The sequence below is a fragment of the Ambystoma mexicanum genome, chromosome 2q (genome assembly GCF_040938575.1).
Source record: "Ambystoma mexicanum isolate Mex_15411 chromosome 2q, UKY_AmexF1_1, whole genome shotgun sequence".
Classification (NCBI taxonomy): Eukaryota; Metazoa; Chordata; class Amphibia; order Caudata; family Ambystomatidae; genus Ambystoma; species Ambystoma mexicanum.
Window position 1 is genome coordinate 487,514,873 of NC_090924.1, and position 22,338 is coordinate 487,537,210.

Sequence of the window (22,338 nt, forward strand, 5' to 3'; positions counted from 1 at the left end):
CAGTAATAGCAGTAGGACAACAGACTGGTGATGGAGGGTCCTCTCTATTTCTGAAAATCAACCTTCCTTCCAGTCTAAAGTGGTACTCCACGCTGGAAGGAAACACTCTGAGATTCTATACTAATCCACAATCAGAAACTCCCACTCCTATAGTCCAGAAAGATGTGAAATCAGCTCAGAGCCTGGCTGATATTCAGCAAATTGGAGAGCAGTTGTTCATCCCTGTTCAGTTAAATGATGGGAAGGACTCTGTTCTCGCTCGAGTGTGTGTGAACAACGGTAAGAGCTTCATCAGCGAAGCCATGTTCCGCCAACTCCCAAAAGATCCAGCCATTCCCACCTTCAAACTGATAGACAAATGGGAAATGGACCTGGAAGCACCTAATTCCAAACATCTCCTGCCAAGCAGGTGTAAGCTCAAAATCTCCATTGGCAACAAGAGCATAGTCCATAATTGTTGGGTCGTGCGAGACGTTACTGCCGCCTTTTACTTAGGCAGTGACATTCTCAATCGCTTTGCCATTAGTTTGGACTTAATAAACTTCAAAGCTTGGTCCCGATTAGCGTATAATCCCATGGGCTTTGATGATCCAGAAAAAGCATTTAGGTCAGCTCAATTGCTACCTTATGCAGTTGAAATTCAGATCAAAGAGGAAGTCACCATCCCAGAAAGGACCCGACAATTCTCGGTGGAAGTGAAAGTTAAAAGAGGACAATATCTGCAAAACCCTGATGCTTATATACATCTAAACGCTTCTCTCCAACATCAAGGGTTGGGGGTAAACCCAACTCCATTAGTCAACATAGAACATGACACCATTCCAATAGAGGTGGATAACAGCGACTTAAAGAGTATTACTCTAGCCGCAGGCACCATTATTGGAATGGCGGTTGATGACCGACATTTTTCCATAGATTTAGGTAATGAACTGTTAGGGCCAATCCCCAAGGACTGCTTTGACAGTGACAGTGATGACAATATAACACCAGACAGGATTTTTACCCGGCATGGGGGGAACTCCCTGGTGTACACTTCTTGCCCTTATGGTAAGGAAGATGTGACTTGTGACTTCAGGAGGGATGAGGTGATTTTCCAGGTCCATGAGGGCTGCCTTTCCCACCTGAAGCCTCCAGTCCAAATCAGCACTCTGACCAGGGACTTCTCCACCCAGCTGGAGGAGGCCGCTGAGATAGCCAAACTAGAAGTCTTTCCAGGCTTCAGGCAGTTGGGGGAAGAGAGAGTCAACCTAGCTGATGCCTGTGTGACTCTGGAACAAAAGCAAAGGTTGAAACAAGTTTTCTTGGATTTCCAAGATCTCTTTGCGGTAGACTCATATGACTGTGGCCGCACCGACATCCACACAACAACAATCCCCATGGACCCTGGCATGACTCCTGTGTTTGTGAAGCAATATCGCTTGCCTCTCGCATCAATGGAGTCCCTTACTGAAATAATTAAGAACCTTGAGTCCCGGGGAATAATCCGTCCAGTCCAGAGCACCTTCAATAATCCGGTGCTGGGAATATTGAAGCCAAACGGCCAGTGGAGACTCTGCGCCGACCTCAGGGAGCTCAACAAACGGGTCCATACTTCCCGATGGCCTCTGCCCTACATTGACCAAGGGCTGGCCCAGATCCAGGGGTCACAGGTATTCACTGCAATAGACCTGACCAATGGATACTGGACTGTGCCTGTTAGTAGGGAGGATCAATACACGCTGGCTTTTACCTTTGGGGGCCAGCAGTATACATGGACCCGGACTCCCTTCGGATACCTTAACTCCGGTAATGAATTTAACATTTTCCTACATAAGGCCATGCCCGACCTGGGTGCGAGGGGTAACCTGGCTTATGTAGATGATGTCCTCATCAAAAGTTCATCTGTGGAGGAACACATAGCGGAGATCCGTTATGTTCTGACCCAGTTGAGGGCCGCCGGAGCAAAACTTTCCTTTCAGAAAGCACAGTGGTGTAGAACCCGTGTTAATTTCTTGGGGCATGAGATTACTCCTCAGGGTCTCTGTCCCCAGGAAAAGAAAGTGGAAGCACTTCAGAAACTGAAAGACCCCACAACTCTGCGGGAACTAAGGAGCCTCCTTGGACTGACTAATTACAGCAGAAAGTTCATTGAGGGCTACGCAGAGATCACCAGACCCCTCATTCATCTCCTGACGGGGGGGGGTCAAGTGGGAATGGGGTCCAGAACAATCTGAGGCAGTAAGACAACTCAAAAGAAGCCTCTCACAAGCGCCTTGCCTAGCTTACCCTGTCAGAAACAAGGAGTTCTTCCTGGAGACGGGGTTCTCTAATACGTGCTTGACAGCAGTATTATACCAAAAGCATGACAAGGTCAATAAAGTAATCTCCTATGCGAGCAACACTTTATCCTCTGTGGAGGAAAAATTAAACGATTGTGAGAAGGCACTCCTGGCAACGGTGTGGGCATTGAAGAATTACCGCCCGTTTATCGAGGGGGAACACATCATAGTGGAGACTCCACACCAGCCTCTGCAATATCTCCAAAGTGACAGAATCCGGGCCGGAAATGTGAGTAATTCCCGAATTACTTCCTGGATTCTATCAATGCAAGGCTTTCCTGTGGAGGTCAGATATGGCCAAAACAAGAAGAGTCCCCTCGCGCAAGGTCTGGCTGACTTGCATGATTGTGCCAGAGAAAACTGTCTCGAGGACGAAAGTCTAAAAATGAAGGACAACACGGAGGCATACCTTAATTCCCCACACAAAGTCTTTGAAGAAGACAAGTGTGAGGGAATGCCCACTGTGTATGTGGATGGATGCTCTTACCATGTTGAAAACGACGGGAAGAAAGAACTGGTGGCCGGCGTAGGGAATGCATGGGTGAATGAGTCCCCAGAACCCTCCGCTGGATACAAAATTGGTCCCCGAAGTAGTCAGGTGGCAGAATTGATGGCTGTGCATCAGGCCATCCTCACTGCTGTCCAGCATCAACTCCACGAACTGGTCATAATCACAGATTCAGATTATGTACGGAACGGGTTCGTGGAGCACTTGGTTATTTGGAAAACCAGAGGCATGTTATGTGCTAACAACAAACCCTTGAAACATGGGAAGTTGATCCAAAACATTGATGATCTGGTCACCTCGAATGAGATGACCATCTATTGGAAAAAGATCAAGGGTCATTCCAAAGTAGAGGGGCCAGACAAAACTGGAAATGACTTAGCTGATCAGCTGGCCAAAACCGAGGCCATCCAAGGGGATCTAATTGAGATTGAGTCCCTGTTGGGGGAAATCCAGGTCACTGCTATCACTAGGTCCCAGACAAATGCTCACAATGACCTTTCAATTGCACAATGGAGTAAGGAGACCCCTGATGCTGATTTGATTACGGCTCAGAAGGGGGATCCAATTATTGGTAAGTTTTACCAACACCTTGAGGACCATGAGAACTTTCCCCTGACGGATACCGATTACATTGGGAAAGAGGACCTAAGAGTGTTGATGAAATGTCCAAAAATGTTCCGAATCCAAGACGGTTTGCTGGTAAGGAAATCCAAAGCTGCCCACGATCAGTGGGTGGTTCCTACCTCATTCCGAAGCCTGATGTTAAGTCACGCCCAGGATGCGGCCACCGCCGGTCATAGGGGGTTTCACACAACACTGGAGATATTAAGAGAGGTTGAATACTGGCCACACATGGGGCAGGACCTTGACCAATACTTGAAGGGGTGTCTTGTGTGTGCACAATTTCAGCCATCATCTTTCACGCACCGTGCACCCCTCCAAAAGAGGGGGATGACACTGCCATGGTCAGAATTACAAATCGACTTTGTAGGCCCCGTGATTCGCTCTGCTAGGGGGAATAAGTACATGTTGACTGTGACATGCTTGTTTACCAAGTGGGTGGAATGTCTCCCAGCCCCAAATTGCAAGGCAGAAACAGCAGCTGCCCTGATGATTAACCACATCTTTTCCCGTTTTGGTCTACCTCAAAGGATTGAGTCAGACAGAGGTAGCCACTTCACCAGTGAAGTAATGACAAAGATGTGGGAGATACTGGGGGTCAAGAGAAAGCTACACATTGCTTACAGGCCAGCTTCTTCTGGGGCAGTTGAGAGATATAACCGAACCATTGTGAGCATATTAAAAAAGTTTGTGGCAGATTCTGGGCCAAGTTGGGATATCCGATTACCTCTGGTCCTAATGGCCTTCAGATCTACCCCTTCATCTGCAACCAAAATGTCACCATTCGAGTTGATGACTGGACGCAAGATGGTGCTTCCTCAGCATTTGCTCTACAGGACCCAAGAGCAGACACTGATAAATGCCTCCACAACTCATGAGTATGTGGAGAATTTAAGGAAACACCTTCAACATGCTTTTGCTTATGCTCAGCGGAATCTAGAAAGATCAGCTGATAGCATGAAGACCCACTATGACCTGAAGACTTCCAGGAAGGAATATCAGGTGGGGGACCGGGTCTATCTATACAATTTCCAAAGGAACCAGGCCAAACAGCGAAAATGTTTGCCTGCGTGGAAGGGACCCTGTGAGATTATAGACAAAATCTCCCCTGTGGCCTACAAGATCCGCATCCCCAAAGGCGGTTCGGCAGAGGGGGAAGACAAGTGGGTCCACATTAACCAGTTGAAGTGTTGCCATCCCAGGCACACTCTGCAACAACTGGAGGAATCCTCTGGAATCCTAGAGGGTACTGTCTCAGATTAATTCAGTTCTAACTTAAAAGATCCTACATATCGCCATCAAATTCTGAGTTTCTCAATGTGGGTGTTTTTGTTGTTGAAGGGAAAAAGAAATGTGCATGTTCATATGTTTTGACTATAAATTTATATGCCACCCCACTATATCAATGGTGGGGGAGAAATGTCCATGAATAGGTATTGCCGCTCTTCCTTTGTCGTCCTAGGAGAAAGAAAACCTGGAGACGGGCCAAGGAGGACGATCCGGAGACTGGGAGCAGAGACGCGGGGGGCCCAGGGTACCGCCCAATATTCCCATCCGGACCGGCGAGGAGAACCGATCGATCAGTACCGGATGGAGGAAAAGATGCTGAACTGTGCAATCTATTGGAAGAAGATGAGGAAACATCCCAGGTCTTGCGAGTTCCATCATTGAAACAGAATGGCCATCGCAAGAGGGAGGCTTGTGGGATGTTTTTACCCATGCATCCAAGCCCTACCTCAAAAACTGTGCAGTACTGACATGGAAAACATCATGATGGCCAGAGCTTCCCAGAAAATGCCCAGGGAAGTGCATGAAGAATAGGCTGCCACCCATTTTGCCGATGTTATGGGCACAGAAGGGCACTGCCTAAAACCACCATTGGACTACCCACACAGTAGTCTGAAACCATTGGGAATGGCAATGATGATTGCCAAAAGCAACCTAGAATTGTGGGGAACTCATTTTCTTAAATCCCAAAAATGGGTGCAGTACCAGTACTCACCACTATCAGAAAGCCGGCGTTTTAAAACAGCACCAGATTTTTTTTATAGGTGTAAAACTGAATAGATGAACCCAAAGCATGCCAAAGAAAGACTTACTGAGAGGTGGATCCAATGTAAAGTTATATTCTGAAGTGACTTGAAGGTTTATAACAAGACTGGCTGAGCTGTGGATTTCAGCAGTTTAAGTAAATTTGGACTGGAAGACACTAAAAACCTAAATGTTTAAAAGAAATGAGTGACCTACTTTTGAGTGTCACATAGGTTGCAATTGTTTTAATGTCATAGTTTTAAACTTAGAATCAGCATTCTAGCTGCATATGTAAAATGGTTAGTTTTATTTGAATGCAGAAAACTGGGTAACTAAAATTGACATTAGCTGTGGCCTGGCTTAAGGAACTGAATTCTGCCCACCAGCTACCCCCGACAGGAGTTGAGACTTGCACAACAGCTGTGTTCCCAGGCCGACCTGCATTTTGCTGCTCCCACCAAAAGGGATATGACACTTCTCTGATTGAATTACCTGGGCTCTGCAGGAAATTGAACAAAGCCCTGTCCTGACTCAGGAAAATGTTTTATTATGGGGGCCATACATGGCTTCCTCTTGAACAATGGGCCGTCCAGGGCCCAGGCAGATGGTTTATTGCAGGGGTAATAAAAATGGCTTCCTCTTGGCAGAAACTGGGAGGGGGAGAAACTGGAGACAGAGGCTGAGCTTGAAGAAAGTGGAAAGACTGGTTTCTGTCCCATGTGACCTGAAAAGACACACCCCTGTAGCCAGAATATGATTTTAGAAAAAGATGAATAACTCATAGTACGGACTTGTCATAATTATTTAAATGATACCATAATTCTTGTGATTTTTCTGCCCACATTTTAAGAGGTTTTTAGAACCGGTGGCATGATCTGGGGGCAAGCTAGCAGTTAAGAGGGTATTACTTAAAATGTATGCATGTTAAAAATCTGACACGTCATCACTTAATGTCCATACTCCTTGCGCACATGTGTATAAATTTGAGTAAGAATCTGATATTGGTAACCTGACCAAAAAGTGAAATATGTTGCCATTTCTGAATGCAAGCTCCCAGGAAGAGCAGATTTGGACAGGGTATACCTCCTGTGATATGTGATGGGTGCATGTAATTTTAAACAAATGTGTACCTGTGCAAATATGTCTTTTGGGTCAAAATATAGATTGTGTGTAATTTGACAGGGGTGGGTTCTCTGTACCATAAACAGACCTCATTATGATGACACTTCATTTCATTCCCCCAATCAAGGGGAAGAGGATGAAGTGGCCAATGACAAGTGGAGAGGGGTAGAGCCTAGTGATGCTGCACACACACCCATTTTCAAAACACATAAAAGCAGACAGTCAGGACAGATAGGGACCTTCAATTCCATTTGCTGCAATGCACTCTGCCGGACCATACCACATCCAGAGATCCAGACTTCAAATCCATCAATCTCCAGAATCCAGAGAGAGAGCAGAGCTGACCCAGACCACTGTTAGCAGAACCAGAGAGCTGACCCAGATCACTGTGAAGTGCAGAGACCAGACAAGAGTCCAGTCTAAAACCTGACCAGATCCGTGGCGAGGCCCATTTAATTCAAGAATATAGTGTGAGTACCTAGCAGAACTGTGCAGAACCAATCTCTTAGTTAAAATAATCTAATCCAAGCTATTTTAATCTAAGTAGAACTGCCTCCTAACTGTCACCTGTCATTTGTAAAGCTGTCACCTGTCATTTTCTAGTTGCAAGCTGCACTTGTCACTTTGAATTTTAACATTCCAAATCCGAAAAACTACCTTTATTTTTTCGCTCATATCTCCGTGACCGTTGGTCCTAGAGACTTGCAGTAACTTTCCTCTGAAAGCTTAGAATCTCAGCTTTTCAACGAACCTAGAATAGCATTCCGATTCCCTATAGTTTTGCCGCAATCGCGAAAAATGCACTAGCGAATTTACCACGATTTGCAAATTTCTCCACGTGTGAAAACAGAAGATTCTTTGCTTTCCTTGCTAAAAACTCGTTTGCCTCTTAAGAACCATCCCTGAATCAATGCTAGAGTGAGTCTGGGCTAATATTAACTTGATACCACTCACCCTGAACCTCTAGAGGGAATTAAAAGCATTTTAGCATATTTTTCACTTCATTGCCAGCACATATAAAAGCATTTTGGGCCTGTGTTGTAAACTTCTGTAGTCTAAGCTGCTGGGGTGAACTGAATTACATTTGATTGCATTTCTGAGAAGTGTGTGCTTTCCTTCCATTTCCTTGCATTGCATAAAAGGGGGGAGGGGATTGCCAGAGAAAAGTGATTACATTGTTTTGTTGAAATCATATTGAGTATTTTCTGTATTGCATTTTCATTCAACATTACATCCATCTGAACTTATATAAAGCATTCTCTACCACCTTATTCTGCTGTTCCTATTCACAAGTGTGCTAGTGCCAGACTATCCATTATTGATTACTGATCAGATTAAGTGTGATATTCAATTATTAAATTATTAAAAAGTGTGATATATATATCTATTGTTTAAATTATCAAATAAACCTTTTAAATTGCAAAACAGAACTACTTCTTGGCTCAGTGGGGTCAGGGGGATTCAAAGAGAGGGGTGTTATATAGGGGTAGTCATCCAGAACGCATGAACTGGACATAAAGATATATCAATAAGGGTTTCCATTCAGTATCCCAGACTAGGCATTGACTTAGCTGTAGTGTTGAATTGAATCCTCTTACAAAACAGTCTCTGCAACCCTCAAAATGAAATCCTACTTAGTATCGGATTCCTATACCTCAAGTGTTGCAAACTTATGAGTGAAAGGTTTCACTCATAAGACACCCACCGAATTGTGGATCCTCCTGCTGCATGACACTGGAGCAGATCACCTTCTACCCCAGGACGGAGTCTACAACCAGGATCCAAGAAGCGATCCAACCCTATCCCCATCCCCTGCTCCCAACCCTCTGTTCTCTCAACTAGGAACATCACTAGAAAAGCCATGCAGCCTTACACATCACTCGCTCCCTATCAGAGAAATCTCCATTTCTAGTGTACTAAACATAACCTACTCTATTCATCGTCTATCAACAACCCAAATTAAGCTGTTCACAACCAGAGGGCTGCCTTTACGACTAAGACGGACCTGTTGGGGCATCTCATGCAAAGTGCAAGACCTGCACATGCACCTGAAATTGCATTATTTCCTGGCCCACTTCTCATTCTCTCTGTCCAGCAGCTGCTTGTCCAACAAGACTCAGAGATTGAATATGAGGCGAGCACCAGCAGTCAAAGATCCAATCAAAGTGCCAGCCTGCCTCCAGAGCCACAGCCACAACTGTCACCACAGCCACCACACCGTATCCTCTACCAACGACACCATAATCACTAGCGCTGCTGGCACAACGACTATTATCACCACCACGTGGTTGAAGCGCAGAGGTTTTGCTAGGGGGGGCTAAGGGGACTATATCCCCTGGTCTTTTGGTTGTAGCCCTGGATAGAATCTCAGGAGCTACAACCAAAAGGCTAGCTAGCCCCCAGTCCCAACAGTTCCGATATTAGCATAGCCCTGGGTCTTTTCCAGAGCTAGCAACACCCAAGTGCCTTGCATTCTACACCATGCAGAAGTGCAAACACAGTATCCTGCCAGGATGAACATCTGAATCAAGATGGTGACTGTGGCATCCTCTGGAAGGCCAATACCTGCGACGGATGCTGCACAGATAGTTGCCTAGTTACGTGTGAGGCGCTGGACCTCCTTGTGCCAAATGAGGTGGTTCTCTGCATTATGGCAGATGAGGCAGAAGACATCATGGCGGTGGAAGTGCCGACCCTTGTGAGGCGCTCCCTGGTCGCCATGTGGAGGACATAGACATGGGTACTTATGATAAAAGGTGAGACACTCATGTGGCTCTCTCCAAAATGTTCTGTCAAACTCCCCGCCTGTCAAACTCCTTTCATTGTCCCTATGGCCTGTGTATCCTCCTGTTATTTGCCATAATTCATGGGTGCGATGTCGAGGGGTGCGGAATGCTGAATGCCATGTATTGAATTACTGAAAGGAAGCACCAGAGGACATACTAATTATTACAAAGGTATCAAAATTATTTATTTAAATTGGTACAAAATCATGAGATGAAAAATTAATCATCAATTACTCTTAGAGAATACAATTTAATACAGGTAAAAACTACACAATGAGCACACACAAAGCTACGGGACAGAACAAGGATTTGTCCCAAGAGCGTGTTTTTCGTGGTATTGACCATTCTTTTACCATCCTAGGAACTTTGGCATCCCCTTGTGTTTCTGGACTCGTCCTTGCAGTTGGAGTATCAGGGCAGGTAGCCATTGTTATACTTTGGATCTCTCTCTCACTCTCTTTTAGGAGAAGTGAGGCCGATTGCAGCATGCCCTCTTGGGGTCGCTCTTGCTCTGAAGGCAGATGATGAAAGCTAGGCCTGCTGAATAAGTTGACAGGGCTCAAGTCGAGGATACACGCGGGGGGACGGAGTTCACTTTCTTTATTCAGAGGGTGGACTCAGCCCCCCTGCCCCGCCCCCCCAGCTAAAAGAGAAACATTGAATGTCTTCTTGGAATTTATGGGGGGGATAAAACGGCACTCAGGTTTGTAGGGCCGGACACTTCACCACTACACTACATAACCTGAGAAAAATAACAAACAACTAAAGGTGAAATGTCCCATTTCGGTTCTGCAAGTCCCAGGGAAAACATTTGTATTGGTTCTTGGAGTTTAAAACATGTACATCTTTTAAAGTTTTCAAAAACACTATCAGAAGAAAATATCCTGTCTTGGTTTTGTGTGTGTGTTGATTTGATGAAAGGCAAATGCCATTCGTCCTGTTCAATTTGGGTGGTTCTGCAAAGCCAGTTTAATGAAATGTGCATATTTCACCCTGATATGCCAATTTCTGGCGACATCACATCCCGTTGCGTTTGTTGATGAGTGGCCCCACTTACATTTTTAGGACTTGACTCCTAATTAAGTTACAGCACTCGCATTGCCAATTGGCTAACCGGATGCAGTCGCCATGTAATGCGCTCTTCCGGGTCGCACCTTTCCCACCCTGCATGGCATTTGGTCACACTTCTGACATGGCGATCTGGAAGACGAGTGGAAAGCGTGCAAGCCGGCAAAACTCCAACGCAGTTACGTTGTTTGTCATTTGATGCCACTGTGATCTGTTGATGTGAATCAACACCACAACTCCCATGAGGTTATGGGGTGGCGTTGGTGTCTGGGCTATTGTTACAATATGACAGCTCAAATGCTGGCTACCCAGACCCTATACAGCGCTCTGCTGCTCTCCAGAGCTAGACCTGTAACTTGGTTTCCTTTGTGGCATGAACCGAACAGGTCGCCCTAGTGGTGGGGTGATGGGCGTGGGAAATCATGTGATAGAAGGGACAGGAGGTTTGCGGTTATTTTGCCATTGGCTGCTCATCAGGGGGTTCGAAGTAAAGGGGACCGACCCAATGTTGATGACATGCACTTAAAGAGGGGCCAACCGCTTCTGGCCCTGGAGGCCTCCATTCGCCACCTAAGGCTACAGTGGTTGGGGCCTGGTCATGAAGAGTAACTGCCTGTAAGTCGCCACTGCCCTTGCTTGCTGCAATGGCTGTGTGATTCTGCCCCAGTCGTGGCGTCACGGCGTAACCAGTAGCTGGTCCGTGGGGGGCCAGGGTGGGGGTGCTGTCTGGGGTACATGTCAGTCCCCTTCACCACAGTGGGGCATGACTCCTTCCCCTACCACCCCTCGCTCCTTTGAACTGCACATCACACGTGCTTGTTCTGCCCCCAGTAACGCAGCATGCTGGGCTGTGCCGCGAGTCAGCCTCCTACGGGCCTTGTGTCATCATGTGAGGGGTTGGGCCGCACTGGTGGCTGTTTAAGGGGTGCCCTGCTCAGGCGTGTGTTTGTCCTTCTGGTGGGAGACATCTCGCACTTAAAGGGGACTGTTTTGTGCATTGCCCATGTGTCGCCTTCGCTGCTGGAATGGGGCGGGTGGGTGAGGGTGCTGGGGGCTGGGACGCCCCATTCTTACACTGTTAATCTCTGGAGAATTGACGCTCCGTTTTGTACTTTGTGTTCTGTCAGAGCCACCTGCTGTTCGCTGGTGGTATTTATCGCATTGCTTTTGGTTTGATTTTGGGTGGAATTGCGCTATTTCTGCCATATGTGCAGTGGACTCGGATTCCTAGAAATGCTATGCAATCTTTCATCGGGTGGTCGGCAAAAGTGCCGCTATTTGTCAAAGACTGCTGCTTTTACCGTTACCGCAGAACTCGTAGTGACCCCCTAAAACAAACTCTTTGGGAGACCTCCCCTTTACACCGCTGAATAGTTGAGAAGGCCCCAATGTCTACTGCTGGTAGAACACAAATAGACCAGGGGAGGTTTTAGCCACTATTCACGGGAAACCCGAATAATGCAACAGTTCGTGAGTGCTAAATGTGTGTGCGTGTGTGCATTTTTTGCTTAAATGTCAAAAGTGAGAATGTTTTGCTTTTTTGAATTATCAAAATGTATTGAACATACATATATTTTTTATTGTATTTTTTATTTTTTAAATTGTCCGGTGTTACGCACCCCAAATACACTTTCACATTCCTTCACCATCCATTCCTATTTCCAAATGTTATCCCCACTCATCTTCATCATTTTTTCCCTGGTTCTTTCCTATTTTTGTCATTTCCCCCGGTAAAGTCTCTTTGTCCCTTTCTCCACATTTCTTTTCGCTAAGCAAGTGTTAATGGAGATTTGGCAACTTGTCTTTTTAAGTGCAGCCTGAACCTGAATTAGCTATCATTTGCAGGTCTCATTCTATAGCCTTTTAGGCTGAAGAAGGGGTTATTATCGTGGGATAATGACCGTGCGCCTCAGGCCATCAGATGGGGAAGGCTCATTACCCCAAGCGATAATGACACGTTCCGATGCCTGTAAAGCTACTAGGCCTTGGTAGCAGTGCAATAAATGTTTAGGAGTTTTCGCGGGGAAGTAAAACAGTGTGCTTTAAGTGCGAGTAAGTAAATAGACATACTGAGATAGTACATTCAATGTGCCTTTATTTTGTTGTATCCAAATAACATGGTTGTCATCATAAGTTAAGCATTTATCGGTGTAACTTGGTTAAACTGAAACAGGTTTAACATTAGGTGTAGTGTAAAACTAAACAGTGTCTCTATAAGAAAGTGAAAGCATTGTCCAAAGTTTTATTTTCATCTTTTGTGGTTTAAACAGCATGTTGCAGCAAAAAAAATGGTCCTGCCAGAAAGGAAGTGTCTTTTTGAAACAAATTCCTGCCTGGATTTGCATTGTTTAGAATGCAGTCAATACCAGAAGTTACATTCTGATTGGCTGAGAGGAGGTCAATAACGATTTCAATGTGCTCATGGCAGTAATGCCCATTTTGATTTTAGCATTGTGTATAGTGCTAAATGGCACCTTTACGGCACTTCAAAGCACTTGTCCGTCCTATGGCAAGTATCAGGATGGACATGCAGGCCTCGTGCTAATTAGTTCCCATGATCGTCTGACCGGCCAACTGGTAATTTCATCTTGAGAAAAGGGGAGAAATCAGGCGGGCATTCTAGAAATGGTGGGACCCAGGCAGGTGAGGAGACGGGCAAAGGCCAGACCACGAGACCTCTGCCGCTCTCTATGAGAGACGCTGAATAAGGTTGCATGTCGGTGCTGCAACCTCTTATTTTAGGACGCCCTAAAAAAAGAGCAAAATGTAAAACAAATCCTGATTCTTTTTATGTATTTTTCTTTTATCTTAATGAGGGTCTGTACCACTCTCTAGTCAACCCCAACACTCCCCTCCTATGCCTTGCCCCTTTTATTTTGTTTTCCCAGTTTTTTCCTCTGTGAACCTATTTTTATCTGCAACCACACACAGGTATAAGGTTCCATGTAATTTCATCGCGGGATTAACCCTCACTGGGTTTTTCTCTGTGGGAATGTTATCGAGAAAGCTGATCGAAATGTGTATTTTTTTAATTTATGGCTCTTTCCCCCAACCCATCATCCCCTTCAATTTTTTTGAATTCCCGAACACCCACACCACATATATATATATATATATATATATATATATATATATATATATATATATATATATATTTGTAGGCCCCCCAAAACATTCGATGAGGATTTTTTTTTAGATAAAATTTACGGGGATAAAAAACCAGCAAGGGTTAATCCCGCGATTAAAGGACGTCGTACCAGGAATAGTAGGTATAGAAACTCTTGCCAATGAATACCACAACAAACCAGTCAGTCGCTTCACATTGCTTATCGCTATCATGCCCTTTGTGCTCAAATGCTCCTTTCTGCGCCCAATGTATAGATACTGATCAATGACTACACTTGTATTAAAATCCAGGATGGGTTGGAGTACGGTTACTCAGTGATGGCTACTAATTGTGAACGTGTCCATATGGCAAAGGCCAACAGCGGGGCAGTTTCCCAGCCTGCGCTTTGAAACTGCAGCACCTGGAAACGGTGGGGTTAAGCGATAGAATACAGGAATCGCCATTTTACGAGATATGATATTTGTATCGCGCTCGTAAACAAGTGTTTCAGAGCGCGACAAGACAAGGGAGCGGAAAAACGGAGAACAAAAACAGCGATCTTACTAGGCCCAGTGACATTGAGAACACAAGTGCATGGGAGAGGGAAAGGGGAAAAGTGCATGGAGTGGGGGGAGAAGTGGAAAGTGGGGGGCAAATTAAAAACCGATAAATAATACATCATAAAGGCAACACACAGTGGATTGAAAGGATATTTGACAACTCGATGAGCCACTGAGGGTTTAGCAAGGTAGTTGAAGGTGTCAAGGGTGTGCACAGGTTATGCCGTAGGAAGGATAGTGCTTGAGCTGCGGGCGGTGTAGATGTAGGGAGCTGGAGAGGAGGCTTTATGCATTTGTGACATTTATAGTACATGTTAGAACAAATATAGTCGTTTGTAGGAGCATTTTACACAGTCAGATGAGTCTTCCCTCGGTGAAAATAGAAAGAGTTTGAGAATAGACCATGCCAGGGTGGGTTTAGAGGCTATTTCAGGACAGCTGGTGTGTAGGATGGTGGCTGTGATAGGTTTCAATGTTCCCCTATACGCTTGTATCGAGAGTGGTCGGCCTTCTTCTCTTTCCACTGCTAACACTACTGGCGGGGGTGCGCATGAACATAATTGCATCCACGGTCGGCATCACCGGGGTGCGCGTGAACATAATTGCATCCACGGTCGGCATCACCGGGTTTTGATAATTTTCCACCTTGGGTGTGAAATGGCATGAAAAAATGCACAGCCCCTGGGTCCTGCAGCATTTCCCACAGCTGGCAGGACATGCACTTTGGTCACCGCCGGACGTGCATGCACTAACAGCAACACTGATGGGCAATGGCGGAGGCCATGGATTAGGATGCATTAACATGGCGGCTGTCATTACAAGGAAACTGTGTGGATTCCGCTTCCCTTTCTGAAACATAACCGTGTACCCATGATGCATCAGCCTTATTTGTACCCTCTTCACCCACGAGTATCAGATTCGGCCGGAGAGGCTGCAGGAAACACGTGGGGCAGCTTGTCCACTGAGCGCCATTATCCATCCAGACAAGTCGACCCAAAATGGCCCAGAGGTGCGTAGACCGGAAGAGAACTTGCCTCCACACTTTGAGCTGCCTCTGGACCAATCAGACCGCTCCACTGAAATGAGGGGGACCATGTGATGATAAACTGATACAGCAACCCCCAACATGTTTTGGGACAAAGAAGGTGTGTCATGACTCTGTACACAGCTATACAGTGAAACCGCGTGTGTCATTGTTAAGAGAACACAAGGGTAATACATAACTGTGTACACATAGGAAAGTGAATTGTAGCAGTTTTGCAAAAAATGAAAAGATAAAACTAGTGAAAGAATGATTCTATGCCCACAAATCGAGCGAATTAGTTTGAATAATTTGATGTGGGGCAATGCTCGAGCGAAGAGTGAGGGGTTCTTGAGTTCCCCAGAACAAAAATCAAAACAGTTCAGCACACATTACCTCAAACAGGTGTAACTTGGTGATTCACGGGTAAGCACACATTGCGTGTAACACGTCTAACTTGGATAGACACCGGTGAGCTCATATTGGCACTAGCAGTCCTAACTTGAATATTCCCAGGTCACCTCACTTTAGGTGCAATGGGTCTAACTTGTATTTACCCAGGTTGGCAAACATTGGCTCTAAGATGGTTAACTGGGATATGCAGAGGTCAGCACACATTGGGACTGAAGGGTCTAACATGGATGTACACAGGTCAGCACAAATTGGCTCTAACATGGTTAACTTGGAAAGACACAGGTCAGCACATATTGGCTCTAAGTCATAGTAATGGGATATACACAGGTCGACACACATTGGCTCTAGCAGGCCTAACTTGGATGTACACAGGTCAGCACACGTTGGTTCTGAAAGGTCTGACATGGATATACACTGGACAGCACATATTGGCTCTAACAAGTCTAACTGGGATATACACAGGTCAGCGCATATTGGCTCTTAGAGGTCTACTTTGCAATACAAAGGTCAGGTGAAATTCGCTCTAACAGTTCTAACTTGTATAGGTCACCAAATATTGGCTGTTACTGGGCTAACTTGGATATACACAGGTCAGCAAATATTGGTTTTAAAAAGTCTAACTGGGATATACACAGGTCAGTAGTCATTGGCTAGGAGCCCAGATTCTGTCAGACAGGAGGATAACGGATGAGACACAATGTGGGAGAGAGGGGAGAGACAAGAAAGCACACCTTCCAACAGGGAAAAGCTGCAGGCACTTTGTCCTGCATCAGTGGTCGAAGTATAGGAAAAGAAGTAGGGGAACTATGGTCCCTGCTGGACTGTCTTCCTTCCCCACAAACCCATCACCACGCCCCCTCCCACGTGCCATACAAACCCCTAAACAAATGTGCCTGCTGTTTAAGGGAACGTTCAGTGCAGTGCAATGATGTGCAAGTTTCTACTTCTTCCTGCATTTTTATTTTAAAACAAAACCATTTCAGAACGGTTTCTTTTTTAAAATTAAAGTATCAGAACAGTAAAACCTAATTTTAAAAAGTAAAGGCGCAGCGCCCCCAACCGCTCCCGCCCACTTTGATGGCTTTCAGTGTTAACATCTTACACATCGCTGTGTACTTGTGCACATCTATTGCCTTTCGGCTGGATGAAGTCGGGTCCTCAATATTGGCACACGTGTAAAGCGCTGATGGCACTGAGGGCCGGCTAGAAGCGACCCATTCAAAGCACTGCTCTGAGCCCTACATTCTGTTGAGTGTTTCTTTCTCTTTCAAACACATTTAAAAGACAATGAGCCAGTTATGACCAGCAATGTGTAAGTGTAGCCCAGAGGGTTCAAACTGTGACATTCAGGTTATACAACTTGCACATTAACTCACTCTTTCACAATTGTAAGTAAGCTGTCAAAAGGGAGCTCCCTCAAGGACTTGGAACTGGATTCAGGTATGTAAATTGTAGTGTGTTCTGAGAAACCGGTTAACACCTTTAAGCTTCTGTCAAGGTGCCATTGAGAGTGATGCTTTTTCATTAAACCTTAGAAGATAGTCAGGTGGTGTCCAGTGGAGTACCGAGCGAGGGCAGGGAGGTAGAGGGGGCAGCTTGCCCCCAGTGGCTCTTTCAGAGACAGACTGGGACATTTGGCAGCTGGACACCTCTCCCGTTCAGCACCCTGTTTGGGTGCCCAGAGCGAAAGGTGTGCCGCTGTCAGAACAATGAGGGACCCAGCATGGTATTCCTGCTCAGCACCCTCATTGTCCTGGCACAGAGCATTACAATGGGAGACATTAGACATTGCTGGGTGAGGGGTGGGGGCCATTAGGGACTTTCATCCCTTCAGAAATGTGAATGGGGGTGATCAGAAGTGAGATGAGCACATAATGTTGCATGCTTTATGAAATAATGATGATGGCTTTAAAACCCCAGGGGGATTTGTTAGGCTCACGTGTATCTGCATGATAATATTGTGACTTTGCATGCAAGATGGGGAGAATAAAACTAAAGCCATACTCTTATTGCTCAACATATTTGTATGATGATGTATATAGTATATAGTTAGTTTGTTATGAAAGGCAAGTTTATTATGTAAAATGCTTTGTTTCCAAGGCATTGCTATAAATAAGGTATTTACTTAAATTGTCCACATCCCGGTTTCACCATTTAACCAAAGTGTGTGATCCTGGGCAAATACTGTATTTATACTGTGTCTTATCTGCAGATCGGTAAGTGATTCACTTCATAGCTTATGTTAATACATCATGCTGTTATTACAAAACAAGCCTAGTGGCTATAGACATAGAGTTGCTCCATATATAATAACAGGGCACTGTGGGTATGTTGCAAAACAACGTTATTTGCCACTGGGCTTACTTATGGCAGCTTATTCTAAAGTCATGTCAATGGTGCCTTTAAGTATCAAAGACTGGTGATGCTCCTTGTAATGTCCTTTTCTGTGCAGACACTTCTGTTGGTGCAATCCACATGCAAATGTGGAGGTTTGCATGTAGTTTGCCCCACAGAGCCTGGACAGAGCTGTACTAGATGCGTTCCCTGCATCTCTAATGGTCCTGCAGTTTTTTTTTCTTATGTGCATGTGTTAAAATGCCGTCTGCCACTAATGTTACCAAAAAAGTTGGGTGGGGCGGTGTTCACGAATGAGCATATGGATTCACACGCCCTGTATGTGGGGGAGGGGAAGTAGCAAAGACTTTTTTCATGGGTCAGCCCCCGCCCCTCACTCTTGCAATACAGGATACATTCCCCGTGGTTTCCACCCGCTGCCTGGATTCACACATGTGTCCCACGGGCTGTGAACAGGGCCCTGCAGAGAACAAGGGAAACCCCAGAGTTACACTGCTAGGTAACTCACGACTCATTACAGCAAGGGTAACGCACAATATCAGACACGTCACGCATAACCCACATGCTGTGTGACTTACAATGCAGCCGGTACAGCCTTCCCTCCACTGGCACAATGTGGACATTGAGGTCATTGACGTCATTTGCCAGCATTCGTTTGTAACATCTTCAAGAGAAACTGCATTTCAGTGCCGCAAGGGACATGCTGGCCTATGATTTCTACAAATAAAAATAAATATACACTCCTTTTCTTCATACAACCTTTGGAAAATACAGGATGGGGAGCGAGAAGGGGGTGACACCCAAAGAGTGCAGACCATTGGAGCAGAGTGAAATAAAAAACGTATTTCTTGTGTGGCTGCGGGGCCGCTTTGTGCAGGGATAAGACAAAAGGTGGATCGCCATCGTTTTTTTTAAATGTTTGTTTCTAAGCGGCAGCATAAGCAATGCAAGGTAAAGTGGTTTGGTAGAGCACACTCCTGACATCTTGATGCCCTCAACATTTTGGTGGCCCCGTCAAAACGCACCTGACCCTGTGAGGAAAGCGTGAGGGGGGCTATTCATGGAATAGGGGGAGAGGCAGGTGCAGATCCTGTGGTGCTCTCGATTGGCCGAGATAACATTGAGTCCATCGGATTGGATCAGAATGAGGGCCCACTTTGATGTTGCTTTATGAGAGACAACTGGGCAGGACTCCTTTCCCTTGTGGCAGTGCCTAGCGTGCAGTGGGGAAGACCCTGGCCACTGAGGCTACAGGGGTTTCCTTTTCAGCTTGCTCTAGGTACGGCACACCTGCGTCCTAAAGGCAGGCCCTCTCCTTCTCATCTTTGGGCCCCGGGGGGCCCCTCGACAACACACAGAGGTCTTGTCAAACGTCACAGGAGCACTGAGACCTCTGTGGGCCCAGAGGCTGCTTGGGGCACTTACTGGAGCCACAGGCCCGGGACGCTGCTGAATGGTCCTCTTCTTCCTTTCAGGTCCGTTCCTCTTCTTCTGCTCCCCGCACGGGAGTCAGGAAGTGGCAGTGAGCGGAAGGGGGCTTTTCTGTTCCACCGCTGGTGCAGCAGGACCAAATCATATAGCTGGTGGGCTGAGGAAGGTGGCATTATGGGCTCATCAAGGCCTTGTATTGACGGGTCCTCCAATCCAACGGCAAACCATCGACGCCAAGTGAGGGAATCCAGAGCCTCATCAACTCAACAGGTGTGGCCTGCCTTTCCAGCCTGTGGTAATGGATGAACAGACACACAGCTTTCTTCTTCTTTCTTTCCGCCGCGACGCGGGGTATAAGGGATGCATCACGAAGGATACAAGCCTGCATTCACGCCTCGCAAGTGGTGTCCTATTTATTTATTTATTTTCACATGTACTAAGCGCCTAAAAATCCTCAGGCATCAAGGTGCTGTTACAACCTATTACTCACATATATGGTCAAAATTCAGGTGCCGGTGGCAAAGGTGTAATAGTGCGGTTTAAAGTCCTACATCCTCCACCTTAGCTGAATGCGGTGTTGCCGTCCTGCACTCCCGTTACCCTAGATTTCTTCGAATACCATTTCCCCTAATTAGATTTCACTGAATATATTTCACTGGACAAGGTAGGGAGGGGTGAGGGGGCTGCAGAGGGTCTCCCCACGCATTGAAAAAAATAGAAAAAGTAAAAAGAGGATTTTATTTTTCTGTGAAATGGATTTGGTGAAATCTCCATTAGAAGAAATGTAGTCAAAGAAATCACATCCGTCCCTCCACTCCATGTGTTTCACTCACGCCCCAGTCACAAGATGAGAACATTTCAGCCCTATGCGCGAGGCGCTAGGATAGGCGTTCATTGTCACTTCCTGGCGAGGGGAGTCACCCAAGTTCCATAGCTGCGGAACCAAAAGCTGGGACAGAACGCTCAATGTCGATGGCTTGGCCAGACACCCAGTGCGATAAAACTGGGATAACTTCCCTCTATAAGAGTTCATGCCAAAAAAGGGGTCTCGGGACTGGGCTTTAGCAATACCGTTTATTTGTAGCTAGAAGTCTCTCCAACGCAGCGTCTGGGGAGGCTGGGAAAGAAGCACACCACTAAAAACATAGCACACCTTACATACAGAAACTCCACACGATATTCCGGACAGAGTGGGCTTCGTGGGGGCTGGAGTGGGTTACACACTTACATGTGGTCTTACGCAATTCAGAGAAGTACATGTGGGCATAACACTCATGCAGCTGGACATTTCTTTCAAGCAATAACATAAGTAACACATTAGGTAGACCATTGTGCAAAGAGGTCCGACAATGGCACGGTTCTCACATTCAACAAGAGATAGTGTGGTTGACATATTTACTAACAAGGACATGTTGGTAGCCAAGGAGGGTTGGAAACAGAAAAGGAAATCTATACTTTCACAATCTCTTCATCAGACGAATGGATGGATTGGTCTGAGAGGTTGGTAATTGGCACTGAGATAGTTTCAACTCTTTGCCTGTGTCAATTCAGTGCTCTTTGTGCCAATGGACCCCCCAGGGATGGCATCACCCTCACATGACGAGTCTTTGTGGCTTTGGGTGATTTCAGTGTTGGACATGTTTGGGCACTATCACAGTCTTGCCAAGTGGTTTGTTGACTTGACCGTAGTTGGTGACGGTCACGTTTACGACGAGGACCTCTGGTTGGTTGTGATGCTTCATGACCCTCCTTAGGTGGACCTTTTGGCACAGTAAGTGCAGGACGCGCGCTCTCTCGTCCTGTAGAACAGCCATCTTCTTTCAGATCCATGCCAGTGTACAGACATGGCAGAGTTCATACGAATGACCAGTGGCACCCCAGAGCTCTATATTGGTTGTGCAGACCAATCCAGCATTGGCAGTGTGGTGCCCACATCAGCAAATTCTTCGGCCACGTGCATCTTAACACCCATTTAACTGAGCTCATCGACGACTCATATGAGTTTCAATCCTTCAAGTGGTTCTCGGGTCACGTGGGTCAGGGACCTAGGTATTAGAGCTCATTCAAATGGCTACTTGTGACCCACTGTCCAGTAGCCAAGCCCTTTTATATCCACACGAATAGTCATGGCGGGCACTATGAGGCTAGTAGGAAAATTGCTGTTGGAGCTTGGGCCAGTGTTTAGCCTGGCACAGTCACTGGCTTGCTGGCGGTGTTGTGACTGAGTTCACCGCATTGAAGGAAATGGCTTCTGGGTCAGTCTTTCCTGTATCTTGAATTGGGGCTTGTTGGACTAGGTCTGAGGGAAGATTACATTGTTGAAGGATTGTTTCTTGCCTTTGCAGAGCTTCCGAGGTTTTGGCTGCCCCTCCTCAAGGGCCTCTTGGGTGTTTCAGAGCAGTGCACAGGCTTACAGGGGTTTGAAAGTGGTTTATATCGCGCTCATACACACGTGTTTCAGAGTGCAACCAGGCAAAGGGAGGGGAACAGGGGAGAGTAAAAACACTGATCTTACTGGGCCCAGTGACATTAAGAATGTGCAAGTGCATGGGAAAGGGAAAAGAGGGGAGTGCATGTAAGGGGGAGAAGTGGAAAGTGCGGCACAGAGGGGAGAAACAGAATAAATATTAATAAGTTAAATAAATAAATAAAGGCGATAAACAGTGTATGCATGTGGAAACACCTTCTAATCCTTGTACGTAGGTGGCTTGTAGAGCTGGTGTCGCAGTGTGGGTTAAAGGAGTGGAATGGCAGCAGCCACGGCCCCACGAGGATCTGTTTCCAATGACAATGAGTCAGGTTGTTGATTTCTATGACTTTCCTCTCACAGGTTAGGCACAGGCTTTTGCATAGGATCTCCTCAATGCAGAATACCTATTTGAGCAACTTCTCACCAGAACATGCCTTTCTGCTGTAATCAGGTTCTCCTCTGTAGAGGTGAACTTACCTACATGTGTGGCAGAACCACCACTGTGGAAATGGCACAGGTGAGCGATG